This window comes from Columba livia, chromosome 9, assembly GCF_036013475.1.
Source record: "Columba livia isolate bColLiv1 breed racing homer chromosome 9, bColLiv1.pat.W.v2, whole genome shotgun sequence".
NCBI classification, from domain to species: Eukaryota; Metazoa; Chordata; class Aves; order Columbiformes; family Columbidae; genus Columba; species Columba livia.
Genome location: NC_088610.1, coordinates 8,686,061 through 8,698,816, shown reverse-complemented (window position 1 = coordinate 8,698,816; position 12,756 = coordinate 8,686,061). Strand labels below are relative to the sequence as shown.

Below are 12,756 nucleotides of genomic sequence, written 5' to 3'. Positions count from 1 at the left end.
AGAGGAAAGATCAAAGCATGTGCTTGCGGTTTAAAATGGAGGCTGTGTGATTAGGGACCTCATCTCATTCTCAGTCACCTGGCTGTACACGTACTTACACGTACGTACCTTGCCCCCCGTCACTGCTGGAACCCAGGACAGGAGACAGAAAATCAAGCTGTTCCTTTAGATGGCCATCAGAGGTCAGGGCTGCCTTCCAAGGGAAGTGGACTCAACCTTATCTGTGACCAATTAGTTGTTTGCAATGAGGAGAGACTCAAGATCAGGTGATGATAGTGACTGCGTTGGGTCAGAACAAAGCCCTGTCCAGCCTCGTGTCCAGGCTCCAACAGCGCAGTACTGGAAGCATAGGAGCATAAAAGGGAGCATGGAGACAGGAGTCCTTTTTCCTGACGTGTCTCTCCAGCTTCCGACGCTCTGTATGGAGGCACTTCCTGAGCTCCAGGCTGCATCTCAACTGTTCTGTGCCATGGCTGTTGATGGATTCCCATTAATTTATCTGATTTTTTTGAACCCATTTATTCCTTTGGACCCTAAATCAGTGACCTCCACATTCAATTACCATGGTGTAAAAAGTGTTTCCTTTTTGTTATAAGGACCAAAGAGTCATTATTACCTGTTTGCTTTCTCCATCCCACTCCATACTAAATACCTCACTCACATCCAGGTTCAGCTGGCTGTTGAGTAAGTGAATGAGCCCGTGTCTACAAAGTCTCTTCAGTTACAAAAGACATTTGGTACCTCTGATGTTCTGGCTGCCTCTCTTCACTCTACTACACCTCTTAGAGACAGCGTGACCAGAATTGCATGCAGTGCTCAAGATGTGGGCACACCAGGGACTGACAAAATTGCGGAATGATGTTTTCCATTTTGTTGTCTATTCCTTTCCCATTTGTCCTCAGCATTGTGTGAGAGTTAACAAGCAGCTCTATTGTTAGAAGAGCCTACAGGGAGAGCCTCGCAGGCTCCTCCTGGAGGAAGGATGCGGATAACAGGACATGATTTATCTGTTTAATTTATGTCGGACTGTTTGATTTTGCAAAATTAACTTCCTCCCTGAAGAAAGATGTCAGATGAAATTTTCAGTTGAAAGGTGCAAAGAGAGAGTGAGAGATTAGTGTTCATAGCAGTGCAAAGCTGAGTGCTCTGATCCTTCCTCATGCTGGCTGCTCTGCTCCAGCTCTGCTCTGTGTATCTGGCCTACAGGACAAGTCTGGGGGCAGGACTGGGGAGACGGGGAGACGGCCTTATCCAGAAACTGCCAACCCGATTGTTTCCCTTGGGCCAGGCCCTATCTCAGCAGTTAGGTCCTTGGCTTTTCACATGCAAAAGAAGCACTTTATTAAAAGAAACAAGATACTTCCCAGAGTCTGACAGCTTGCATTTTGAACTGTCACCCCTAACAAGGGACCTTAAAACTGACCCCAAGACGTTAATTTAACCATTACAATTCCATTAGTCTAATTTGTCATGAAACATCTTTAACTAATTACCTGCATTTGTAAGTTAGTCCACATGTCATGAGATAAGAAGTCAGGCATTGTCATAGGTCACTGCTCTGGGCTGCCATCACATAACACAGACCCTAGATGAAAGGGAATTTGGAGCTGATAGGAGGAATCTAAACGACAGCTATTCGGTCTGTACAAGGCAGCAGTGGCTGTAATGTAAAAATTGGACCATTGTTTTAAAAGTGGTGTTTTGGAAAAGATGGGGCATGCCCTCATTAGCAGAACAAGGTCTAGGCAGACTGAGGGTAATGCTTTCCCCATAAGCATTTGTCTTGAAGGTGGTAATTTGATAAATACAGGTCCCCACTAAAACCATTTGCTAAATTTGGCAGACAGCAGTATCAAACATTTATGACTGAATTTGGAACTATCCCTTATCAAAGAGACCTGATTATGTCCTGAATGTTACTTAAAAAAGCTCATTTGGGAACTGCTGTTGGTTTCCTCAAATGCCAAATGTTGAAACAGAGGGAAAGACCAATTAGGAGTCTGATTAAAGGTTGCTCAAGCCTTTCACTGAGTAGTATGTTTGGATTCGGCTCCCTATTACTTGTTGGAAATCTGCCCATGAATTTATAGTGGGAGCTGCAACATGCTGCGTGCCACAAACACCTCTCTCTCTTAGACTTAGGCAACTGTAAACTCCATTTGTCTTGTGCCAGTGCCTGTGACATTCCCCTGGAGACTAGATGAGGAGAAGGATCTGGTGTGTGATTAATGCAGGATGAAGCATTCAGAGAATTTCCTCATTCTTTTTTCTGTTTCCTTCTTCACTGAGAGAGGAAGTGCAGAGGGGGGTGCTGAGAGCAATTCTGTCCCCCCACCCCCTGTCAGTATACAGAGCATCATCATCACACTTTTGGCTGCTGTTGCTGGGTGTGAGGGGTAATTAAATCCCTGCCCCTCCCCCAGCCCTCTGTCCCTTAGCTGATCCTTACAGAGAGCAAACACAATTGAATGCTTCAATTCCATCACTCATTTGATCAATACAAAGGGCCAGCGACGACACAGCTATACTGGTCCGGCCAGCCCTACCTTTGTACTCCCTAAGTACAGGCTCTGTCCAAGACATAAATCACAGCTACTCTAAATTACAGAGGCTGCCAACACATGAGAGGGCTGGAGCGGGAGCTCCCTGTGATCACAGCGGGGAGGGAGGATAAGGAAGGCCCTGACCAAGCTGTGTTTTATATACTCAGGAGCTTTATTCAGACAGCAAGGAAGAGAGCAGACCTGGCAGTCCCTGTGCTCCTCTTGCAGGCAGAAGCCTGCTGCAGCGGCTCAGCAGTGTTCTGGTGTTACCTGCTGTCCTCAGGAAAAATCAAAATCCTGTTTCTACAGGCTGTAAGGCAGCCACTGAGATTAGAAGGAAGCTTCCCTTGGTGGTGTATTACTGCAGCCTTTATACTTAAACATACCCTTTTTTGGCATCCCTGTGGGGAGAGGGGACTCATTGATTAGTATCTTGCCGTTATCATCAGCCAGCATGGGGAGGGCTCTGTGCTATGCAAAGAGGAGCAGTGACATTGCCGGGCTGTCCCCAGCTCCTGCCACACAGCAGCTACAGCCCTGCTCTATCACACGGTTTGGTGCTGGGAACGCCGTGGCACTTCTTTCGTTCCTATGTGGAAGCTCACCTGTTATTTTCTACCAATATTCCTCCAAATCTGTAAAGATAAACAACTCTTCAGGTCTCCAAATCTTTAGCCTGTCTGCAACAGGCATAAGGTAACTACCAGTCTGCAATGAAATATCACAGACAATCCATCCTTTCGATCTCTTGTTTTTTTCCTAAGCTGATAAGGGAGGCCCTCCTGTGCTTGTCAGCTTTGCATTCTTGGTGTGTGCAGCATAGCTGAGTATTGCAGATTAAAGGTGAGGAGTTGAACAGAGAAAAAAAGCAGGAGCGAAGCAGCTGTTTAATGAGATAGAGGGGCTTTCCTCTTGAAAACTGCTTATCCATATCCTGTCTGTCGGTAATTGCACGGAGTATTTTCTTTATAGAGCATGTTAGCACCATTTTCCTAGTTTAATATATTTTACCCTTTCGCAGGATCATGTTTTCACCTTGATAGCATTAAATCATTCTTTATGAATTTTAAGTGACCCACAACATATTTTTTTCAAGCTGCTTAGTTCTGCCCTGCACACCTTTTGTCTTATTGTTACAACGAAGTTCAATTGTGCTCAGGAGTCAGAGCTTAGACGGTCTCAGTCTGTACCTAAGTTTGAGCCCTCGCAGTTCCAGGTTTGGCAACTCCTTTCCACCCAAGCCTGTCTCAAGCTGCAACAGAACCCCTGAAGTTACAAATCCAGATATTGTATCCAGAACTGACCTACAGTGGTCGGATGTGCTATGCAGACAGAACCAATCCTGGGACAGATGAGCTTCTTGGCAGCTGGTTTAGCCTACTCCTGTCACTGGCTGTCTTTGTTTCTGATTGAGTTGTTTTCGCTTTTGCAAACTCATCCCTGTACCTTGCTCTGTTTTTCAGGTAGATTCTTCATCTCCTGGTGGCCCCAAGAGTCTCAGGTGGGACAGCTTCACCACTGGACCTCGTGGCTCCATTGGTGGAGTCATTAGCTGGGATTCACGCCCAGAAAGAGACCAAAGAATTCATCATTACAAAATCTGCATAAGCTTATGGCGGCCAGAGCAGCTAAGAAAGATCACTGGAAAATGGCTAATGTATGTACGCTGCCGCTGTACACACAGCGGTGTCTCCAGAGAGGTGCTGGAGAGTACACGAGTTGCTGACAGAGAAAAGCAAGAGAAGAGAAGGGATGGATCTGTCAGGAAGAGATGCAGTCATGGCTCTGGCTTTCTATGATAAAGGAGCATGTGGTGCTCAGAGATCTGGTTGTGGACAGGCCATATTCTCCTGATTTCTCTCCAACTTGCTCCTGGAGGCCTTTCTGCTGTGGTTGATGTGAACAAGCCTGGTTCTTTATATCACCTCCATGCAATTTGGATCTACTAGATTGCACATCAGGTTAGAAACAGGAGTATTTCATTGTTGGGAAAACAGTGATCTGGGACTTTTCAGATGCCAAAAGTCCCTGATCTCTTTTGTATGGATAATTTCAATGTTTATATATATGCAAATGATAACATTGGGGTTGGAGAAATGGTGGGTTCCTGGGCTGCGATACGAGGGGTTTGCTGCGAGGTGGGGGCTTCTGAAATGGCAGAGGCTTGGGGTCATAGTCTGAAGAAGGTGGAAGCTCTGTCTTGAAGACTGTTGTCACAGTCTGGAGGAGAAAAATCGTACTGAATTTGAGCTGTGGGACAGAAGAGGGAAAAATCTGCCTCACAAGGTGTTGAAGCAATTTATTTTGGGGACCTGAAGGATTGAAGTAACTTATTTCACATGACTGTCACTCCCCCATCCCATGCACATGACCACATGCAACAGCCAATTTTGCTGATGGAAACGTGGGAGCTCTGTCTTCTGCCCCACCTGTATCTCATACTTGTCCATACAGTATCATATACCCTATGGCATCATATAATTAAAACAGATGATTATGCAGATGCAAATGGATCCCTAAGGAAACTTAGCACATGGGCATAACACCACAGGCAAGTTTTAACTGATTATGCAGCAATAAAGAAGTTTCTTCTTTTTAAAATTAATAACAACTTGACTTGTTTTTCTTCTTTTTCAACACAGCTTAACATCTTCCTCTCCAAGTAAAATCTGAAATAAAGGGAGGGATCTCAGGCCAAACACAGAGTACCTTATGGAAGTGCAGGCTGTAGCTCTCTGGGTTTAGAAACCTCTGAAGAGCACAAAATCTTTCTTCCCGTTTGCAGCACCCTTCCCCCTGCCTGCAGAGTGCAAACCCTGTGTGCATTTGGCTTCCAGATCTGTGGCTCCCACCCTCCTTTTTATAAGCTGTGAATTTTCTCCCTTCCAAAGCACACATTTTACCCCCCCTCCCATGCCCCTAGGAAAGGTTTTGCCCTGCAAGTGCCCTGGATTTTTAAATAATGTGGAAACACCTTGGTTTATTCTGTTTCTGTACTACTACCTCCAATTCGTCATTGCTGTTCCTCTGTGGCCTCTGCTAATGTGTAGCGTGGCCTGAATGGAGAGGTTTCCTCTGCAGTTCCAGGGAAACGTGGCTGTGTGTACATGGGCTGTAGCCTTCTCACCAGCAGTGTTTCTTCTTACGTAGTAGAAAAGAGGCCCCACTTCATTTCCCTCTTCATCATCAGTCCGATTTTATTATTATTACCAGCAAGCAATGCCAATACTGTTCATGTGTCCTTGTCCCAAGCTTTGATGGATACATTCAACACCCATGTTAACCCCTCTTTATTCTCAGTAGTACCTTTATAATGGGCTTGCCTTTCCAAGCCACAGCTGATCCTACAAGCTTTCACACCAGCTAATCCAGCCTCTTTTGGCTTCTTTCCCAAAGGTGCAGAGTTCTAAGGGGAACACTCAGCAAGGATATTTTCCGTTGGTATCAGTGGATCCAGAATTTCTTCTTATCTAGAGGTCTGCTCATTTTTCTCCATTGCTATCAGCAATGAGAGACAGATGCTGCTTACAGAACATAATTTTTAAGGGAAATAAGGAAGAAAATAAAGAATCTAAACCAAAGGCTGTCTACATTTTTTATTTGAAGCTACAAATCAGGCTAAGCTGTAGTGATACTTGTTCTGATGATTGAATAATAGCATATTATGTAAGGAGCAATATATAGTCTTTTCTAAGAGTGCTCTTGCAGTGAAGCAGGAGCTACCACATATGTGGAGGGACCAAAGATTTGGCACCACCAAAGCTGGTGCCTGAAGCAGAGACTATATGGACAGCATCTCGGACAGCATGCCTCAGAGCAGCATCAAGAACTCTGGCAGACCACAGCAGAACTTTCCTAGCTCATTATGTGCTGAAAAGCAACTGGTTTCTACTCATTAGACACTAATCAAGGTCACCCCTTCATTGCTGAATGCTCTGCATTCACGATGCTGTTGGCAGGATGGCTTGCTCTGCTCCTGTGTGTTCAGAAAAAAAGAAAAAGGAGAAGAAATCCTTTGGCCAACCATCTGTTGGAGCACAGGCCGTGGTCACAGTGCAGATACAAACGCCTGGATGCATTTTGCAGGTGTGCCCTGTGACCCATCTTTCCATGGCGGAATTCGCTGGGAAAATAGATTGCACTAGACTGTTTCTGCAACTGCAGTTAATTGCGTCTTTTCTATATTACTGCTACAGGATTAACACAAACATTGCTCCTGTTTTCAGGCTTATCAAAGGCAGCAGCACATCTCTCTAATCTCCTATTTCCCTGATCTCTGTAAAGTGTTTAAATGAATGGAGCACTGATGAGCAGGGATGTGGTGCCAGCAGGGATGGTGTCATTTAATGTCTCGCTATTTAATGCCTGTGTGACTTTATGTGTCCTGGGTGACTTGCTGACCATCTGGCACCCTCCACCCTTTCAGAGGACAGACAGAGGTATAGACAGCATCTTCATTTGTCTCCAGTCCAGAGGATGACCAGCAGCAATAACACAGCACAGTTCTGATGTGCCTGGTCCTGCAGCCCGTACCTGCTGGCACTGAGGGCTGGAGCCTGGAGGCCATGGTTTGGTGACCCTTGACACCACACAGTTTGGATCTCGATGAGCTGTGGGCACACACCTGTATTTCTATTGAGCTGGTTGGCACATGCAGGCTGGATTTTTCTTCTTTCCAGCTGTAAAACGCGTTACAATATCTGCTCTAGCACCTGTTTGTACACAGTTAACTTGTCAAAAGGTTTCAGACGAGCTGGAACCAGCAGAATTGTGTATTTCACATCAGATCCTTGTCCTAAGAGTCCTACAGCTGGATTCACTCTATCATTGAATTACAGCCTGAATTTTTAGCTTTATTTCTTTCACAAATCACAATACTTGGGTTGTGTCCTCCAGTCTGCTCGGAAGCGGGCTGAGATCCACCCTGCTGTTTTCACACCGCTGTCAGCTGGCATTAATTTTCAGTGATTTTCTCCTTTGAGGCCAGATTGAAGTCAGTGACCTAGAAGTAAAAGACTCTGTATTTTGTTAGCAAGCAGTCCCTGGAGTTGTGCAGTCTAAATTGGGATGTTTTCTCAGCGAGCTCTTTTGTATATCTTTCTGTGGCAATTGGGCTGTAATTACCAACAATCCTCCTTTTGGTAGCAGAATTTATTAATTGCTTTCCACTTTCTCCTATGTATTTCTGCTCAGATCACAGTGAAGTAAGGACTTTCTTTAGTTTGTGGAGGGGTCGTGATTTCCTACGGTAAAGCATTAGTTTTCCGTGATGACATTCTCAGAGATTATATTACGGATTCACTGCTATTTCTGCGAGGAGGGCAAACTGGAATCTGTGTTTGACACGTATTGCACTGTCTGTTAGCAATACGGCTGTGGGATCCGACCCTGAAAATGTTCACACCTGTGAGAGTACTTGCAGAAATAAGGACTAGTCACGTGTGGAAGCATTTTTACAATCAGCCTTCGTGTTTATGGGGTCACTTGTGGATAGTGCTGATGGTCCATGGGGAGGTGCTGGCTGCCTTCTGCAGGGCTACTGCTGAAAGTTCATTTTATTCAGTATTTTACAGAGTGCCCAGCTCATGATGTAACTTTAATGCAGTCTGTTAATATGAATAAGTTATATCTCCATCAGGGTTTTTTTTGTGTTTAGATTCAAGGTCAGATCCAGTTGGCCACTCTGCGACAGTATCTAATGAATTGCCGGCATCCCAGAAAGTATACAATTTGAGATTAGAAGCAGCACCACCTTATTACCATGATAGTCAATTCAAGTGGAAGTGCAGTGGAAGAAAGGGCAAGGTAATGTAACGTGTGAGTGGAATAGCACTCGATCCGTGTATTAAGAAATTGTCATTCTGTGCCGCTGTTCAGCATAAATGGACTAATCTTCAGCTTGAAAATGAGGAGAGCTTGACTGTTAAAGAATAGGTCATTTGGCTTCTGGCAGCAGCAGAGGATGCTGTAATATTAGCTGTAAGAACTTGTGCATTCTTGGGAAGGAGATAAAAATGATTAAATTGCATTGCTTTCTTCCCTATCTTCTAAAGTCATTCATATTTGGACCTGAATTCATCTAAGCATTTGCATAATTCCTCAGGCCATTCCTATTCAGCCATGCATTTCAGCTTGTGCTTAAACTTAAGCAAGTGCTGAAGTTCTTTTCAATTCCTGGGGCTTCAGCCTTGCTGAACAAAGCCTTGGCCATTAGTTTATAATGTTTCGGTAGCTTCTGAGATTGCGATGCTGTAGCGAATGGAAGTTCCCTGTATTTGCTGTGTTACAGGCTGAATATTCTTTAATGACTCGGATAGGTTAAGGGTGGACATCTTGGGGCCCTGGAGAGGATCATTTTCAAGAGAGTCTTCTGTTGGAAATACAAGAGCCAGAGAACTGGGGTCATGTGTCCCAAGAATTTAATGTGTTCTGCAAAACTGGCAGGCACACCGGCTGCCTCGCTTCCGCTGGGCTCTTCCTCAAAAGGAATGAGCAGAGCCAACGGGAAGGTTTTGCTGGGCTCTTTGGGACGTGGCGCTCTTCAGGCCAAATTCTGTGCTAAATTACACTTTATTATTCCAGAGTAACTTCTTACCAGGTACCAGGTGATAGCTACTGTTGACGTGAATGGTAGTTTAAAAAAAATCTTCGAAAAATTGCAATATTGCCATATGCTCTTCTAGCCAAACTTGGTAGGGTGTGATGGAGAAGAACCTTGATATGCTGAATTTATTGCTTTGTTGGGGTGCAAAGTTCAAAAGACATTGCCTGGCATTATCAAGCTATTGTGTGTCAGTTCAGTTTAACATCAGCACGTGTCAGCCAATACAGTTCCACTGCTTCATGAAGACATGTGTGGGAACTGGAAATTTTTTAACTGGGATTGACCCCAATCTAAAACGAAATGTTTGGTTACAGCTTTTGAAAGAAAATACAATAAAACAATTCACTCTTTTTTTTTCCTCTGGAAAAAATAATTTTCAAACATTTGGTAGGAAACCAGATTTTGGCCTCAGGTCTTGTTCACAGTGAAACTGGTGGGAATGTTGCTGTTAACTTTCATGTAGCCAACATTTTACTGAGGTTTCCTTTGCAGCAGGAGGGTTTGTGTGGCCCTTTATCTGGAGGCAATAATGTAACTTCAAAGCCTCTTGGCCCACTTCAGAAATAAAAAGTATTCTTACGTTTCTCATCAATTTGCTGGAGGTCTTGCTTCATTGAAAGTAACATGGGTTTTGTCTCTATCCGAGAGAGCCACAAGGAGCTTCATCTGTTAAAATGGAGACCAGTGACATGTTCTCGTAACGCAGCAGAAGAAAGGGCCAATGTCCGGGTTAGTGCTGAACTTCACAGGGTCACCTTCAGAACATTGCTGCCAAACGTTCGTTCTGTGAAGGGGAATTGCTGCTGGTTCCAGATGTAGGTGTTTACAGTGGGATCATACTTCTGTTTTAACATAGTGCTGTGCATCACGCTGTCTCTGCCTGTCTCTGTGCATGAGGTGGCTTAGGTGCTGCAGACTTTTCCTGTCTGTGTAGTAGATTTTATTAACCCTGAGAGAAGCTGATTTGGAAGCTGTTTTCCCATTGCTGGGTGACTGGAGTCCTTTGTTACCCCTTCTCTACCTGGGACATGGTGTCAACAATAGTAAGAGAAGGAAGAGGAAGGACAGGAAGAATCAGAGGATGGGGGAAAGAAATGTTTCTAAGGGAAAATGAGCATTCGGTGAGAAATCTTCCTCAGATTCAGACATTTGGAAATTTGCTAAAATGTGTTTGCAATGTTTTTTGTAAGCAATAATAAATGAAAGAACAGATAGTTCTGGACTTAGCCTACCCATTTGTCCTTGGATTTAGGACTAGCTTAGAGCAATTTTCCAGTTTTGTATTTCAAGCCCATCTCTACCTGTTTTACTGGCAGGTCCCACTGCACTGAGGACAGCACTGGTAGACACAGAAAGAGCTGGACCTTCCATGGAAGAAGTGGTTCCCAGGAGGGGCCTGAGAGGAGAGTTTCAAAAGCATCATGTTCCCAAAGAAGGGCCAAGTTTTTCAGAAGGGCTGAACAACAAGCACTCCTACTGTGACAGATGGCTGAGTATTTCAAAAGATCTTGCCATTAAAGCTGGCTGGAAATTGCCTATTCTCTTGTTTTTGACAGGAACTTGGGTTTTCTGTTAAAAATAATAATAGCGCAGAATGGGCAGATTTCCTTTCAGCATTCTATTTTTATGTGAGAGGTTTAATTGTTTTGGTCAGGGCAACTCTCTCTCCCATAATACGTTCATTTACGAGTCGCTGTGCTTGGAGAGGTGTGTGACAGATGCTTCTGCAAGTCTGATCCCCTGCTCTGGTCCCTCAGTATGAGAAGATCTCCTGACTCTCCAGCCGAACAGGAGCGTGTGCTGGGTGTGATGTGGTAGACGGAGCTCCCGAGTGTGCTGCTGCCATCCAGGTTTTCTTGGATAAGTTTCTGTTTAGGTTTCTAGAGTGGGCCAAGCTTTGAGATACTTGATTTGGGATCCCAAGCACATGGTCTTCTGTGGGTGAACGCCTTCACTTGTGGCTGTTCACAGCCAGGACTGAGAGTGCTCAGCCCTCTCAAAGTCAAGCTGTGTTTATATGTATCTGGGCACTGGGAAACTGGAATTTTGGAACTTGAGGCTGTTTACCAAAATGTGTGCTTTAACAGCTCCATGGTTTACCTCACCCATCCATAAGCTGGAGGTAATACTTCATCCTCAGCAAAGGACTTATAAAATTCAGTGTTTATGCATGTAACTTTGGAGAAGCAGAAATACAAAAACCCACTTTCTCTTCCATCTGAATGTCTCATAGCTCTTTTAAACTGTTAATTAATTGAGCAATCATAATGATGTGCCTGTGGGGATGAAAGAGGAGGAATAATTTACAGGTGGGAGAAATGAAGCATGAATGTCTTCCTAGCCTTACCTGTGCCGTGCTGTTAGTCTGTGTCAGATCCAGACAGATACCTTCTGTCCTGTCTGCTTTTGCATCTGGGATGGGTGGCTGGGAACTTCAGCTTCCTCCTCTTCTTCTGTGAGGGACCCATTTCCTTAACACCAGGCTGCTGTTTCATAGAGGTACAAGGAGTCCACGTGGCCCATCTCTGTGAGGGAGCAGGCTTGGAAGCTGCGACATTTATTTCAACTCCCAAGTGCCACCCACTGAACAGAACATGGCCAGACAGCCACCTCCACTGCAAGGGAGGAAGGGAGCCAAGCAGTTCAGGTGATATCTTTGCTGCACTGAGCAGAGCGGCTCAGGAACATCTGACCTGGCTCTGAAATACCAGCTCACCTCTGAGCAGTAACATGGAACTTTTTTGTCACCCTCTTTCTTGTCTGAACCCCTGTATCTTGGGCCAGTGGACCTTGGTACAGAAAACATTGTGAATCTTCTAGCATATGTAGAATAAACGAGCACAAGGTTCATTCAAGTTGTTTAAAATTTCTGGGATGGGCAGGGTAAAACTACTGCTTAGGGAAAAGTCCAACATACAATTTCATCTACAGTTTGGCTGGGAATCCTGTTTAAATTTAGTTCTTAAACACAGCTGTGAAACTCATGAAGATGTTACATTGGTTGCTCACCCAGCACCCTTTATAGTCTCCTGGGAAGGCAATAAAAACACCAATAGTGAGCAGTAATTCTAACAGGCTTTGTTCTTCTGGCTGTTCCTTGTCGAGCTCCTGCAGCTCAAGACATGAGGTTTTTCTTCTAGCCAACCTGGTTCCGATTGCCTCTCCCTATCAGTTATTCATATCTGAAAAGAAAAATACTGACATAATTTGCTGGTCCCTGGAACACTAGGGTTTTTTTAATTTAACTGACAGGGCTTATGGTTACCTCTAGCCATAGCTTTTTAGGTAGTTTTTAGCTGGATAGCAGCGATAAGCCCTCCAGGAAAAAGCAGCAGTAAGTGTTGGCTCATGATAAATATTTCGTACTGTCTATAGTCATGTTTTCTATTATTTTTCAGCTTATGTATCTTGTAAAATTTTTCTGGTAAAGCTGCTACCTCCTATGTGGTCAATTTAAGCCTACTGATTGCTAGCTTTCCTAATTGCATTTTACAGACCCCCTACAGCATCTGGGACCAGAGCTTGAAAAGCCCTGTTCAGTGAAAAGGATTGTCTTCCACAGGTCATTGACACCTTATATTCTGCCATATCTAAATTAGGTAGTCGCCA

The 12,756-nt window shown here is 44.4% G+C and overlaps 1 long non-coding RNA gene across 2 annotated transcripts in view; it reads left to right on the top strand.

Annotated features, from left to right (window-relative positions):
* The window catches only part of LOC135580238 (uncharacterized), a 124,216-nt gene extending 114,478 nt beyond the window's left edge, over nt 1–9,738 (top strand). The window contains exons 8-9 of one of the 2 annotated variants that reach the window (XR_010474640.1): nt 4,007–4,504; nt 8,200–9,738. This is a non-coding gene — a long non-coding RNA (uncharacterized LOC135580238). Of the gene's footprint in view, nt 1–4,006; nt 7,268–8,199 lie in introns of those variants that run through there. The other variant, XR_010474639.1, reaches the window with a different exon arrangement.
* Nucleotides 9,739–12,756: the final 3,018 nt, after the last annotated feature.